This window comes from Falco cherrug, chromosome 4 (genome assembly GCF_023634085.1).
Source record: "Falco cherrug isolate bFalChe1 chromosome 4, bFalChe1.pri, whole genome shotgun sequence".
NCBI classification, from domain to species: domain Eukaryota; kingdom Metazoa; phylum Chordata; class Aves; order Falconiformes; family Falconidae; genus Falco; species Falco cherrug.
In genome coordinates, this window is record NC_073700.1 from 79,732,452 (window position 1) to 79,749,215 (window position 16,764).

The following is a 16,764-nucleotide window of genomic DNA, read 5'->3' on the forward strand; positions in this document are numbered from 1 at the left end:
ACTACAGGGTACAAAGAAACCCTATCCTGTTGACTTTGTAAGTTTTCGATGCCGTTTTCACCCTATAGGTTTCACTGGTCCCATTCTCTCAGGCACTCTACAAATTCAAAATAAGTTCCCAGAACTTCTCCAGGATATAGTCTGAATAATTCAGTATTAACCCCTTCAATTCTGCCAGAACTAACTTGCTTCTTAGCTGTTTTTTAGTTCAATGAGAATTTATAGAAGCTCTGTATTTCTGCAAACTGTTTTAACTTCCAGAACACTGAAGCTATTTGCAATTAAGTATAGAAAGAGTAAGTGTGGTTCTATTATTTGTTAAAAATGTTAATGTTAAACTCAATATTTTTAGGCAATAACTGAACTCTAAATATGTTCACAGAACCATACATGATGGCTACACAGCAGTAGCGGTGAGGCTTTAGCATCTGACAACATAATGGACTATCAGGACTAATGAGGGTGATTTGTTTATCTTTTTTTTTTTTTTACTAGATCTTGTAAGGGCTAGATCATACTGCACTTTACATTATTTTCTGAGTGTTTATTTCATGTTACAAAGGCCTAGCTAAATACTTTAAAAGCAAACTGGTCCTTTTGTATTTATTTCAATACACCTCTATGGAAAAAAAAAACAACAACCACCAAAAAAAACCCCACAAAAAAACCAACGCACTATTTATGGCAATACAGGAATGGAAAGAGCCTTAGGAAATCTAGTCCCCACTGAACCTACTGATAAATTTTCCAAATAAGCACCTTTTATGGTTCAAAACCTCCTAATTCCTGGCGTAAAACTATCCATAGCTACTTTTTGGCCATTTAAGATCAAATATCTCAGATGTGCTTTGAACTTAAAAAATAGCAACCTGTTTTCTTTCTTTGCCTGATGCTTCTCCTTATTGATGTACTTTAAGAGACCATAACAACAACTGGTATTGGAATGCCTTATGCATTGGATCTCAATTTCGTACCCGCTACATGGCCATGCGCCTTTTCCAGGTCACAGTTATATGCAAGATAGAGGAGTATTGAGTGCAGAGCTCAGACCGATAGATGTGCTCTCTCATGTGACTGCACTAATCCTGTGTCAGATACAGACTTCACAACCCAGCAATCTCCCTGTGATCCGACCCACAGGTGTAGCTCTTCCTCCCATATGCTGGTATCCAGGAGACAGCAGGCAGCAGAAAGTTAACTTTGGGTCCTTTAGAATGTCCATACACTCTGCAACCTATTCTCCACCCCTCAGTCCAGCGATGTGTGAGCTGATACTTTTTGCTGACTGTCTCTGGCTGTCCAGCATGCCATTAACTGACAGCCTCTGCTATAAACCTGGAAAGATGCTGCCAGACCATCAAAGCTTCGAGCCCATGAACACAGCACAACTCAGTATCACGCTGGCAAGGCTGTCCATCCACACAAAACAGCAGAGGAGGAGTAATTGCTGGCCTCCTTTTTTTGTTCATTAATTCCCTGGTTACATACAATGCTTAAGCACAATGTGAAAGACCACAGCTAAAATACTCCTACCTGCAGTAGCTTGAACCATAATTTCTCAGTTCCCAGAAAAGTGTCTTAATTATTTTAAGTCATGCTGTTCTAGAAAGAAAATTTCTAAACCTTTGTGTGGAATCTCCAATTCTTTTAGCACAGAGTAACTCACTATCCAGTGAACAAAAAGAATGTATAGGCTAACAGCACACTCAGCTGGGTTGTAAAAAAACTTAGATTTCAAACCTTGCTTCAAAGAGTATTGAAGTATTTTATATAACTAATGTTTTGAAGCAGAGACGGGAATTCAGGTCTCCCTTGCCCTTACTTGGTCAGAGTACAGCAACATGATGTGTCCATAGTATCTGGTAAAGTGAAAGATAACAGCTTTATCTCCAGGACGTCTGTGGGACTTGTTTCTTGTTCCAATGGCTTATGCAGTTCCTTCTCTTCCACTGACTTTATGTAGTCAGTTCTTGATTTTTTGTAGGAAGGGCATGCAGCTTAACAATCAAATTAGCTGAGGAAACACTCTCTCCCCCCTGCCCCCCCTCAAGCCATAACTGTGCAAGCCAGCCTGCCTTTGAATGCAGTACACCTGCATTTGTGGGGCATCTAATCCATCACTGACCCAGACTAACACACCTCTATAATCAACTGTCCTCTTCAGCAAACCTATGGTTTGTATTACTGTGTTTTGTTCCATCCCTCTGTTTATCCTGGATAATTAAATTTGTGTGTATTGGGTGGTAAGGGATGGACACTGGTACCACTGGGCTGAGCGATGTAATTGTGTCTTTAAAGGTACATTGAAAGGCAGGACTTTGAATTTCCATTTTCCCAAGTATTTCTGGTTTCTGTAACACTTCTAATGTCATTTAAAATAATAATAAGTTAATGAGCTGTTGGGTTTATGCAGTGATTTTACAGTACGGAGACTGTATCCCTCACAGAAATATATAGAAAATGATCCACTAGAGCATGACATAACCTTTGGAACAGTTATGATCTGCTGCATATTTATGAAGATATTCACTTTTATAAATATTTAGAGAAATTTAAAATAACTTGGTAGACAAATAGCTTCTTTGAAGCAATTATGTCTTACTTTCTAAGTATCTATTTAAACTTGTTCTAGTGTACCAGTTGGCACTTCATTTTTAAAAATATTCTTTCATGTAGTGATCAGAATTTTTGGCATAGGCCTCTGGAATCAAGGCTAATTCTTACTTAAATGAGTGTGTAAAAAAAAAAAATATATATATACATATATATATATAAATACTCTCTCTGTGTATGTATACTTTGCTTATATAGGTAGATATGAGACAGAAGCATACATTTATTTTAATTGAGTAATATCTTCTCTGTCATCATCTTTCAGTGCTACAACCTATGCAGGAAAACCTTAGTGAGAAATGAGTCTAATTTTTTTATATGACAATTTTAGTCCAGTTTCTCAAGCCATGTAGTAACAACAAATCTGAACTTGCTTTCTGCTCTTCAAAGAAATCTTCTTTCCTCTTTTGGCCCGTTATTACATCTGATATTGCCATTGCACCGATCACTTGATTAGTTTTTTTTTTGTTTCTTTTTTTTTGTTTGTTTGTTTTTTTTTAATGTGGAAATCTGAGATACAATAATTTCATTATTCTCACTGTCCCCTGGCCATCTTTTATTTTGTGTTTTGTCAGTCCAGTCTTATTCACTGCTTTGAAGGCATTACTAGATTTTATTGCCAATGCAGACAGTCTTGCCTATAATTTCTAACTGTGTAATCAATGTTAAATAAGAGCAGATTTACCTTCAGTTTGTTTTTCTAACATTTCCCAGCAACTATATGTTAACTAGAGATAAAATTATTTTAGGCAATCTGTAGCCCTGTATGCACATCAAGTATCTGCAATGATATAGCTGAGCCTTGAGGTCTACTGCTTTTTTTCCCCCCCCAGACATTATTTCAGTCTCTCTAAAGAAGTCACTTTCCTTATTGTCTGTGCAACTCATTTCAAGCTGCATTGTTATGAGACAGCAGGCTGCTGAGATAGTAGAATTTGCTTGTAGATTTAAATGTAGCATCATTAAATGCACACCACCTCAACGTGTTTTCCACATGGGAAAGGTGAAATGCAATCCGTTTTCTTCATGCTGATTTTCTGGCTGAGACATAATCAAAACCGTCAGTAGTAATGTGCTGTTCTTCTGATTCACTTGCATCCAACATGCATTCAAGTAGACAAAGACAAGGCCGGGACTGTTTGCTGTGTAGCCTGAGATTTAGAATGAAGTCTAGGCAGATTGAGAATTCCGCCATCTCTATTATACTGAATGAGAACGAGTTTATACATATTGTACAGCACCCCAATCTTAAACTGCTAAAAATCACATGTATTGTATTATCTGACAAGGCGAAGGAACAATGAAGTATACAGAAAATGCAACCTTTAGGAAATTAGTTTCTGGTCTTTAATATATCTTGCCTTTATTCTTATTTAGTTTGATGTACACGGTTAAATTGCACAAAAATCCATAAAGTATTTTCAAGAAGAAAAGCATTCCAATAGTATTTTTAAAGTAAGAAAATCGTCATAAATTTTCCTTTTGTGATTCAGAAAATGTAACCATTCTCTTACTGTTTTAACTGAATGTTTTAATGAATATATTAATGAAGTAAATCTTGGTGTTAATACATTTTAAATGTTGATGTGTTGAGCTTAAAAAAAATAGCCTAAATTATGAGGCATTTTTCAATAAAAAATGTGAAAAAATACAGAGAATACTAACATTATGAATACATTAAGTTCTTCAAAATGATACCTAAGAATGGATATTATAGAGTTATACTTCCACGTCATTAAAGACAACATACAAAATAAGCCACAAATACATAAAGCTCCTCACACTGGCACACAGTCCTCTTCCTGCTTGGCATCCTCTTGCTTATGGCTTCACTTCCTTGCTAGTACTAGAAGCACCATAAGAAATGTTAATGAAAACCTCTGAACTGGCCGTGTTACTGTCTGTTAGTCCTGCAGATTTACTGAATGGTGAAATGCCTCATCATTGTGTCATCTAGGAAAGATGATTTTCATCGTAAGCTTGTGCTGTTACTTTCTGCTTTAAACACCACAATCAAAACTAAACTAATTTTATAGAAAAGTATATTTTTTCCAAGAAATTAAGAACTTCAGATTAAATATTTCAAAGGTACCTAACCAATTGTTAAAATCACTTCAGAGTTTCCAGTCAGAAGAAAACCCCAGTTAGATCCAAAATCATTAGGATCCTTTTGAAAAACAGTCCAAATTAATAAGATGTATTTGTTGCTAGCAAAAATAAACACCACAGTCTGGGACCTAGAAAAGCCCCAGTTTATCTGTACAATAGATAACCCATTCATTTTGATGAGTCTCTATTAAACTATCTTTGAGAGACAATAGTATGATTATAGATATTTAACATTTTTCTTCCTAAAATCAGAGCTTAAGTCTACTGGAGAATATTCCACGACATCTTCTACATTCTTTTATTTGTATTAATTGATTCTGTGCTGTCTATATAAAGACAGCTAATACTGTATTTAAACTATCTGATATTCAGAAAATTAGAAAGATGTTTTATTTTCAAAATCACAAGCTGGACGTTCTTGCAATGATATAATTTAAACAGTAAAATGCCCATTTCCAAACTAACGGATTATAGTGTTTGTCATCTGAGCTGTTATGTATGTTAGTCTCTTGAAACAGGTCTCCTTCCATTAAATGGAAGGTAAGTATCTTCTTTTGAAGAGCTGAGCCTTAGTATTCTGAATATTTATCATAAACTTTTAAGAAAAGGGCCTTTAATAGTCATGTTCAGGCAACAGTTCATCTTCTACACATAACATTTTTCTTAACTTGAAACTACTTACAGAATATTTTTTTTCCACTGGACACCATATTTAGAGTAAACTTAAAAGCAAATATTTCATAGCTAGAGATACCTAAAAGCTATGATTGAAGAAAGGAAAAGAAAATTTTCTGATTTCTCAGAAGAGGCACTAGAACCTGATACGAAGAGCCTGGACTGTTCAGATGCCAATAGGACAGTACTATCCTTTTAATGTATCCTTTTAACAACTTTGGAAGAAGCATCTGAAAAGGATTACATGTTTATAGAGAAACACCTCTTTTATGTAAATGTTGACATAGCCATTCTTTACTGTCAGGAAGATGCTGCATCATTTGTCACTTGCTCATTGCAAAAAGAAGATGGAACGTGAATTTGTTTGTTAAGAGGGAGCATGTTGGGGTGTGCTGGTAGATAGAGAGCTTTTTATGTTAGAGTGAAATATAATAGAGTGATCACTTATACGGATAAAAAATTACTTTCCAAGAGTCATTTCCCATAGGTGTCGGTACTCTTGTTCCCATTCGTACTGAGCAGTGTGAACGATGAGTTCAAAGGACAAGAATTAAAATATGTTCTTTGGGTTTTTTCCCACTGTTCTGCTTGATAGAAAAGACATTCACACCCTTCTGAGCTGCCATTCAGAAGCACATAAAGAATGTTACAGCTTGTGTAAGTGTCAATTAGAGATAATTACAACCTCAGTGACCTGTCTTGGCACTAAAACACTTAGCAGACTTTATTCTGTCTTTACAACATGGAGACTGGGGACACAATCCTGATCCCAGTGACACTGTTATAAATCAGGAGACACTGCACTGAAGGCAGCCTAGTTACACCCTCATAAATACAATGTAAGGCAGGAAAGGGAACCTTTGCTTATATGTTGGCTCTGATTTTGCAAATATTTTAGTTTTGTATCCTATTTTCGAGAGTATTCAAATATGATAACTAGAGGTAAGTCAGCCAATAGATGTAATGGGATTCCATTGTTCTTCATGCCAGACAATGAGAGAAAACTAAAAGGAGACAATCCTGTGGGAAATACTTGTAATTTCCAAGAACTTTAAACAAATACCTCTACTTCTGCCATCTGGAGTTGGCCTGAGCTCTGGCTCATTTTGAGCTTTCAGCAGTGCCACAGTGCACATGTCTTGTTGTTCTGTGGCCTCAGGAGCCAGGACTTTCTATAAAAGTAACAACCTACATTTTCACTTAGTTTGGGTCCTGTACTTCAGTGAAAGATTTTAGTACCCAATTCAGACATCTACGATCAAAAATGTGTCCTAGTTTCATTCCTTATTCTCTGCAAGTCTGTCACAGATTTCTAATTCTCTCTTCCAGTCCTGCTACCAACGTCTCATGGTTTAAAATTTTCCATGCAGCAGGCAGTCCTTTCCCCAAATCAGTGAGCAACCATGTTTGCTGCCATTCTTAATTCCAGGCAGTTCATTTGGTATTTCTCTGCTGGAAACCCAGGGGATGTTTTTTTCACTATAATTTAAAGCAAGTGAATTCCCCAGCGGGTATGGTATAGTTCCTGTGAACGCTAACTGCCTGACATTATTAGCATGCCCATTAAATTGACCTCTGCATTTCTTCTCATTTGCATTTCAGACAGAAATAACTTCCTTAACTGGAAGTATAATGCACAGAAGATTATTTTAGAGTAGGGGATAGGCCTTCCTTGCCATTTAACGTACATATTTTTGAAAATTGCCCTTGTATTACTAATAAATAAATAAAATAAAATGAAGGACATTACCACCTTCAGGTAGCCTTTTATATGTATTTGCATCTTTATCCAGCAGCATTTGCTGTTATGTTTTCAAAACAAGTAGGTAGGTAACTTAATTTATGCAGCTGTGTGATGTAAGCATGCAGATATCTCTGGCAAATGCATCCAAACATTTTCACACTTCCATTGATTTCACTTTTCTGGAAGCCCAAACTTTGGATGATGAAAAGGTCCCACAACTAGAAGACACCATACAGGGCTGCCAATGTTTCGTTACACCACATTGTCCAGTTTTAGAATCAGTAATAGAGCAGTGTACATTAATAACTAAAGGCCATGAACTGGGGATCCTCAGTTCTTGATTCTTTTATATGTCTCTGAATCTCCCTTTTGGTTTTGGTTGTGTGATTTTAAGGTCTGATTGCCTAGTTTCCTGCCATCCAGGAGCTTTTCTGTGCGCAGCTTTATATTCCTGTGACCTCATTTTCACACATTGTAACTGACTTCCCACTGACTTTGATCTGAGTTACAGGCCATTAGTACCACAGAAAATCAGGAACCAGGCATTTAGAAATGCACACTGCGAGCAACATTTCTGAAGTCAGTGGACATTCAGCTATTAACCTTTCTGAGCTCCTGTAACAGTTTCTTTGGGTGAAAGAAGGATACGGTCTACCTCATATGAATATTACACAGATTAATTAATGTTGCAGGCACTTGGAAGATTATAAGGACTCAGTTACGGCTATCACAGTTATTATTCCCATGTAGTAACAACAAAGTGATTTAAAACTGATTTATAAAACCTTCCCTTGTAAAGTGCAGCAGACATCCAGTTCAAGTACCCTTCAGATGCACCATCATAGCTTCCTGCTCAACGTTTTCAGCATCAAAGAAGGTCACAGCCTAACAATTTAACCCTCTTCTAGAAGTATTTATATTTATGAGTACAAGGTGAAAATGTGATTTTTTTTTCCTAGGTAATGGCCACACTTCTTGGTGCTGAATTGGCAACCTGGATAGCTGTATATGTGACAGGAACATAAAATAAAATAAAGCCAGGCATGCCTGCTGTTAAAACAGTCTGGCTATGGTTTTCGAAAGTGAGGCAGCCAGGATTCATATTAAATCTGCATGTTAAGCCCAGCATTTATGGCTTTTTTCCTGATTCTGAATGGAATCATTCTGTGGCTACGCGCTCAATTTTCTGCATCTCTCTCAGCTCCATAACTGGTCATAGGAGCTAGTCGCTAAAATGTAACTCACTACATTTGCAAAACACTTTTGGGACATTTCAGAGAAAGATACCTGAGAAAGACATAAAATCATACATTTTCTACATGATACTAAGCTGAAACTCTAAAAAATATTGGCTCAGACTTCAGTCAAAGTATTAAATTGGGCTACAGAAAGACTGTAGGAGGAGGGTCACAGTTAGCTGTTAGATGACAAATTTGGAAAAGCAACTAAATAGAAGAGATATTCTAAAAATTGTCTTTTCAATGTTGTCTCTCTTGTAAGCAGTGACTATCATGACCTCTCTTAATTCCTTTCTTTCTATTAAGTCTTTTCCACTTTTTCACTTTGTCACCTCTACTAAATAATATCAATATACAATATGAATTCCAGCTTACATTAATATATGAGAAGATCTGTCTTTGCCATTGGGTAGGTCTGAACAAAGAGTCCCCGGACATGGTGAACAGTGTTTGTTACATTCGACTACATTTTACAGCCTCTCAGTTAACAACATATAATCCTGTTCTAACCATATTTGTATACTTTTTATTGAAATTGCAGAATAAAATGTAGCTGCCTGAACAAAGATCTTGAAGAAAAAGACTAAATGCCATCCTGGATGAAAACAGTTAATATGAAATTAAAAAAAGAAAAACTTCAGTCATCTCAATGAAAGCAGGATCCTTTTCTTCCCAGAATTAAAGTATTCTGATAATCTGACAAGTTAACTTCAGTGACATGCACACTGACTGCATACACTTGCACTAGAAGATGAGAGTTGTCCTAAAAGTAGGGGGCAGCTGGCAGATGAAGTCATGGGGAAAGTGGTAAATCTGTAGATTTCCTTCAAAGGAAGGATACACTGAACATTAAAAAAGGCTCTGATTAACTAAAAGCATGTATGGGAGCTTATCATAGTAACATTGTAGAGAGCAGGCAGTTACTGAGTAGAAAGGGACTGACCCTGCCCAGGCTGGAATCCCAAGAGTTAATACTTATTATTTCTTAGATGCTTTTGTTTATTATTTTATCAGGTTGTAAATAATCTCTTTTAAGAGTGCTCAGCTAGATCTAGGACACTTCAGTACATAGCAACTAATTTGGAAAACCAAAAAATTCTGATATTAATTTTAAAGTTTTCAGTCATTACCGCTTCAATTATTTTAGAATATATTTCCCTATAATTTATTCCTTCACCTGCTGGTTTTGGATAACAAGCAGCAAAACTCTAAGGTGAAGAATACTCCTTTGCAGTTTCCAGCCCTCTTAACACCAGAAAGGAGAAATAAGGCTGATATTTATATAGGAATTTCTAGACATCTCAGTATGATGAACAAGCTCTTAGGGTAATGATTGCCAACACTTAAAAAACAAGACATAAACAAACAAAAGACTTAAGAACCCTCAGCAGCAAAAAGAAAGTGCTCATTAGGGAAGCCATTATAAAATGGCTTGTCCAGGATTGTCGCAGTTCACAGCTGCACCCTTTAAAAGCTAGTTATCTTTAATTCTCTCCCTGCTTTCCAAGGCGTACTGTCTGAGGTCTCTGTAAATAGGTAGTCCTTCACTGGATGCAAATGAACAGGTTATAGCTAGTGTCAGAGAAGCTTATATAGTTCAGTAAGTTCATATCAAATGGCTGCTTTTCTAGGTGCTGAAATGAGGACATCAAAAATTAAGGTTTTGCACAGAATGCAACAGCAGAGATGAAGATGAAGGAAAAAACTGAAAACAAGACCAATGTTGTAAACAGTGCAAACACTTAAGATTCAAAATCTTTGCCAAAAGTGCTGCAGAACTTTTTATAAGTATAAAATTAGCTGTCTTGTCAAACCAAGGGTATTAGAAGTATGGCTTCTGACTTGAAGAATTTCAAAAGGCATATACAGTTTACTGGTTTGGGACCATGTGACTTTGGCTCAATCCTTGATACAACATTACATGATCTGCTTTGTTCCTTTTACATTAATATTGTATACCACAAAAAAATTCAGATAGTGTGATTTCAAAACCTCATAAAGCTAAGAATTATGATCATGTGTAATTATTCTCAAGAAATAAGCTTGACTCATTCTTGCAGTATCTAGACATTTCTTTCAAGATCTTTTATGGTAAGCTCACAATACATGCCAACTGCTGCACAAAAAATCTGAAAATCTGAGAAAAAGTAAGTTTATAAAATGGTCACTTTTCAGCTTAAAAATCTCAATAATTTACTGGTCTCAGACTATCCCTTGACAGCAGTTTTAGAAACAGAGATTTTACTACTACTACTGCTACTGCTGCTACTACTACTACTACTACTAATAATAATAATAATAATAACTGTGAATTACAGAGGCATAGAGAATGAAAACAAATAGCTGTATTAATTGACAAGGGAAGTGTGAGTTTTAACTGATGAAAAACACATTTTTATTCTTGATGTGATGATTTTTCAGAAAATTATATGTATGGAAGAATTTTCTTTTATTATAATAATTTTGGGACGTTAGGAAAAGATGAGGTCTGTGTCATGGAGATACTTCTTTCTGAAGCTTATTTCTACCTCCTTCAGTTAGGCTACTAATTCAATTGTCTATGGCTGAGAAACCACATAAACCTTTCATATGAATTTGCTCTGCTCAGATTTATTACTTGTGAACTTAGCAGTGATAGACAGTGTTGAATGCAATACAACCTTAAATAATGAAGTCTCTTCTGCCTTTAAAAACATTAGGCAGGACTGACATTTAAGATTATTAACAATAAATAATCATGGTGTATAGGGAAATGGCTCTTAAGAAACAAAATGCTGTTTAACCTAAAAGAAGCAATTCTGTAGACAAATTTTCCTGAAATGCTGGCAATCTTTTAGAGTTAGCATCTGGGTAAATACTTGCAAACAATAGCTGAATACTTAGCTATTTGAAGGGATTCATCATTTAGTTGGCCAGACTTTGCTTACAACATTAAATTGCTCCAGATGGTAAAAGGCACATTGAATCTGATGACCATAAGCATACTGGATCATTCGGCAGAATGGTATGAAATTAAGCTGGTTTGGTCGAGACAAGGATCCTCCGTAAGTACTTGAAATTTTTCATTTCTTTGACTGACTGTTAGTGGGTGGGATCTTCTGAGAATTTTGTTGCTTAACACTGCAGGGGCAGGTGGCAAACCAAAAAGGGATACATTGAAGTCCAGAGAAAGAGACCAGTAGAAAGGGGTTGGTTCAACCATGCAAATCCTCTGAATTTAAGAAGACTGACCTTAGGAAAGCTTATAATCAAGGGCATAACGGCAATGAAGTAAGAGGGAAATTAGAAGGATAAAAATGTATTTTTTTATAGAAGAAAAATGAAAGAGTGTTAAAACTGATACCCAGAAGCCATGAAAATATATTTGGATGAAGACAACTGCAATAGAGCCAACAGATCTTCTAAATCCCCACAAAGCAGTGAGGGAAGATAAGAATACTGCTGAGAAGTTAAATGACTTTTTGCATTAATTTTCACTCAAAAATTTTTGGAAGGTTAGTATGCAACTTGCTGTTTTCTGATATATAACAATGTGATGCTACTAAAACCTTACATGCTACAAAAAGTTTTCTGAAACTTCATGCATAACAAAATGCATGAAACCTCAAAACTGCAAATCCCCAATTTTTTCACTATTCCATAGAAATGGAGGAGAAAAAAAGCAGTGCCTTATATATTTAAAGAAAAGTAATTGGAGATCATTAAGTTTTCTGTCTATTTTTAGAAGCTTGTCTGAAGTGGATCATTAAAAACTTAACAAGTAAGAAATTTCACAATATAAAAGTGCCCAGATTGTCATATATTAAAAGGGAAAAGAAAAGCTTCATAAGTCAGTCATATGCTAAAATGGTTATAAAATAAGTAGATCTTAATTTCTTTAAAATTTTAGAAGTTCTGGTTCCTCGGAGAAGGGAACTAAATAGTTTCCTATAGGTATGGGACAAAGCTGGATCAGAAAGCACCAAAAAAAAAAAAGAAAAAAAAAAGTAATTTAAGATAATGCAGGCTACGTTCATTATGGAAAAGTATAATATTATTTACTGAATATTCTCATTATGGCTTCACTTATTCTTACTAGTGAACTGGAAGGGAAGGCAATGAAACAAATCTGAAAAGTGCAAGAAAAAGATTCTGTTATTCAGGTATAAGGAGGACGTGAAAAAATTCAGAGGGAGAAGATGAACTAGTGAATGTGTAGCATGATAGCAAAATTTATCAGTGCTGATCATGCTGAAGGAATTACCTGAAAAATGCAGTGCACAATACAGCTTTCTAAATTAACAATACCTAAATTAACCAATGGAAAACTAATCATCCCACAGGTTTCTTAGCAAAGGTCATCATCATTGTGCTACTGTAGTCACAAAAAGTAATATGTTACATTGCAATATGTTAGAACAACTTGGATGATGATGAAATGGGCAATATAACACCTTTATTCAAATCAATAGCCTTTCCCAGGATACTATCCATAACAAAATTATGCTTTAAAAGAGGATGTGACAAGCATGATAAAAGCAAAGTAAAAAATAGTTCTAAAGATCGGAAAGATTGGAAAAGGTGTTTTCAAAAGAAAATGAACAGCAGAAAGAATCAACATAACACAGCAATTTTAGATGTGTATGTCATATATGGTAATGTTAAATTGAAAATCTGTGTTTGTTCTGATATAACCCAAGAATAAAGAAGCACTCAGGTTTTAAGTGAATGTGAATTTGAAACAGTAAACACTTCTTCATATAATATGAGCAAAACCATAAAATTCTTTGCCAATGAAAATCAATAACTTAATGAAAAAATTAAAAAAATATAGGAAATACATGCTGATCAAGGCTACTTAATGTTGTTAGCTATTTCTAAAAGGGGTATTTGTTGTTTCCTTCATGTTTTGGCTCACACGGTAATTCTTAGAGATCAGTGAGAATGAAAGGCTTCTTCAGATTAGGCTACTTCAGAGGTAATCTTAATTTCCCCCAAATATCTTGAACCAGCCACATTCAGAGATGTACATGATCTTTCATGGTCATTCCTACATTCTGGTGTTTCATTGTAACATATAAATAAAAACTGATGGACAGAAAAATCAGAAAGAGGAGATATAAATACAGCAGGAATAAATTTATGTTTAACAGTAGTATCTTTCATTTTACTGAAGGAAAGCTAGTTGCTCTTTCACAGATCACCATGAAAGTGTCTTTCATCATGAAGAATTCTTAAGTGTGACAGAGGCATAAGGACAGAGTTAAGCCTTTATCATGTTCATAAGGAAAAAATTCAATTTTATTTAATTGATACTTAATTGTGGTACATTTCTAATTATACATTTTTGTGTATGTTAATCCTGTTTTATCAAAGTCAAACCCACATGTATTCCAAGATAAACATTCATGTATTAAGTCCTAATCCAAACCTTCCTGACCTTCACTGCCATTGTATAAGCAAAACAGTCTTTGCATCCAAGGGCATGTGACCATGTCCACCAACAGGAAGTTTTCTTTCCATACAAGAGCTTTGAAAGTACAAATTCTTCCTTCCACATCCTGAGACTTTAATTAATACCTGAAAAGGCGATCTGAGATCCAAGTCTTTTTGAAAATTAGGCCTGTAAAACACTCTTGGATTCTGAACTGTAACCAGTTCTGTGATTAGTTTTGTGCAATAATTAAGGGCCTCACATCTTCTTTAAGATCAGTTCACTCACATCTGCATGGATTGCAAAGTCCACACACCCAAGGAACTTCTCTGTAGACCTGAGAGTTTAAAGGCTTGACTGTAAGTATGTAATAGTTTTTTCTTTAAAAATGCTAAGCTGAATTCATTTAAATGTGAGCTTTTTTTTTTCTATTTCACTAATTATTAATCTAAGTTTTGACAATAAATCAGGTTAGCATTCCTGAGGCAAGTAGTGAGGCACTACTTACAGTTTGTACTCCTATAATTTGCACAATGTAGATATACAAACAAAATATGTGTGGCAAAATAGGAAATAGAAGTCTGGTCAAGACCTTATCGCAGACATTTTATTTTGCATGAAAAAGCACCATTGATCTGCCTGCACAACACATTTTCTAAATGTTGAAGCAAACATTCTGCTCTCATCAGTTAAGGAGTACCTCAAGCATGGAGGGCAAAAAAGATTTTTTTTACCAGTGGCTGCAAATCATATATAGTAGTGTGAAGGGGTTCTGTGGTCTTTCACCTAAAGAACTGGACTCTGAAGAAATTAGAAGTATAATCTGAAGGTTTATCTCTAATTCTCACATTCAAGTTGTCAATATAAATGTTCTATTTAGCATAAAAAAGATTACCAAGTCCTCTCACCCATCAGCCCTCTGTTTTGTTGTTAACAGGGAACTATGAATAGTTAAGTATTTTGCTGTAATTAATAGTTAAGTAATATGCTGTGATTTAGCTAATATCCTTTTACCATATAAAATGCAGTCCTATTCATTTTGCATGTGTTTGTAAGAGAGAGAAAGACAAATGATTCGGTATTAAGCCTTTTTCTTCATTCCATATTACTAAAGCTGTCTCTGGAGAAATAAAGAGGCTTTTTCTCTTATTTCTTGTAACTGAAATCTAATGAAAACTTTAATTAATATTGTGAATTTCCCCCCTACTTTATAGATTTTAAAGTAATTATTCAGTATTTCTCAGTCATGATTTTCTGGTGTATCTCTGTCATGTTAATTCTTTAAAATAGTTTACACAGTACTGTCTGATTTTAGATTTAAGTTAACCGATTTTATTGCCATAATAAATGGAATCAAAATAATCAAGAATCATCAGACTTTTGTTAGTAGCTAGATCATCAGTCACTGAGTGGAATATTTTCTCAGTTACAACTCTGTGTAAAGATACCAGTAGAGAGGTCTAATTCAGGGTATACCTGAAATGGTCATTACAAGACAGCCTATTCCTGTTCCCTTTGATTATTCCTTGAATTTTTCTTCCAAAAGAGCTGTTTTGGAGAGGATGGTTTTCATTTCCTCCCTGCATTTTTTCTATAGTACATTGCACTCCTTTTGAGAATAGAATAAAACCTTTTAACCAGAAAACATAGAATCCTGTTCTTTTTGATGCAGATTCTGCTAAAGTTAGCTTCTTGATATTCATATATATACATATAAATATACATATAAATATAAATATAAAAATATATAAATATATTTTTATATTTGATTATTTGATGGGCCTAGTTCTGTAGATACCACACACTTTTCTGACGGTCTGGAATATCTTTCCATTTGTCCTGGGAAATATGAACCATACCCAGTATTCCCATGTTCTGTGCTGTGAATTTCATGATGCTTTTGCAAATATTGTAGTGAACATCAAAGTCCTTACTTTCCCAGAAGATGCTTTTTTTCATTTTGCTTTTTTGTTTTTTATTATTATACTCTTGGTGCAGGATACCACTGAGTAAGAAGCTTCAGTATAGAAACTCTTTGCAAAAGTGTGTGTGTGTGTTAATGAGTAAGATTCAAATAGACCATGACTCTGACCATGGTTCCTAGCTCTGCTACCAGCTTTCCAAAAGATCTTAATTCATGCCCTCTGTTCCCCTAGATGTAATATGAAGGCAAGCATATTGATTTCATATGCTGAACACTTGTGATTTACTTAAGAAATGTCACCATTCAAAAGCTGCTTGATGGTGATGATGATGTTAAACTCATATATGAAGAGTGCCAGCATGTTGGGGATCATATTTGTGATAAATAAGCTCTGTATTTCTGTTGTTACTTTTCTGGAAGATATGCTTCATAGTCACTGCAAAATGAGAAGTCATTATTAATAAGTCCATAAAAAAAAAATACAGGGAAGCAGATTTTCCAGTGTTTTATTGCAGTTTTAGAAGTGCTGTGTACTATTTTCCACAGGGAGGCTAGCAAATAAAAAATAAAGTTAGCAATTAGAGAAATTTAGCTGATATTAATCATTTAATTTTGTGTATAAAGTGAGAAATCATTGGCACTTTTATTATCCTGGATGTAAAAAAAAAAAAAAAAAAAGAATAAAAACTTTAAAGACTTCTGGAAAGGAAACCATACAACTGTCTTTAAAAGATTTGGTATTCATGTGCTTTCCCAGAATGTTTATATAGCTAGACTAAACCTGTATTTTGACTTCATAATAAGACTAACAATTGGTGGGAGCAATTGCACAGCTGTTTAAAAAAAAAACCAACAACCAAACAAGTTGTTCCTCACTGAAATAGAAACAAGGCTTCTGTTTCTATTTCAAAGGTTAGACTGATTCTGCTTTAAAAGTTTTCTGGTAAAACTGCTTAATGTAAGAGCAGAGAGGACCAAATCAACTGGCATCCTCCAGCAAGGACTTGCACTTGTCAAATGATGCTGCCAAGCTCACCGCTGCCTTGAC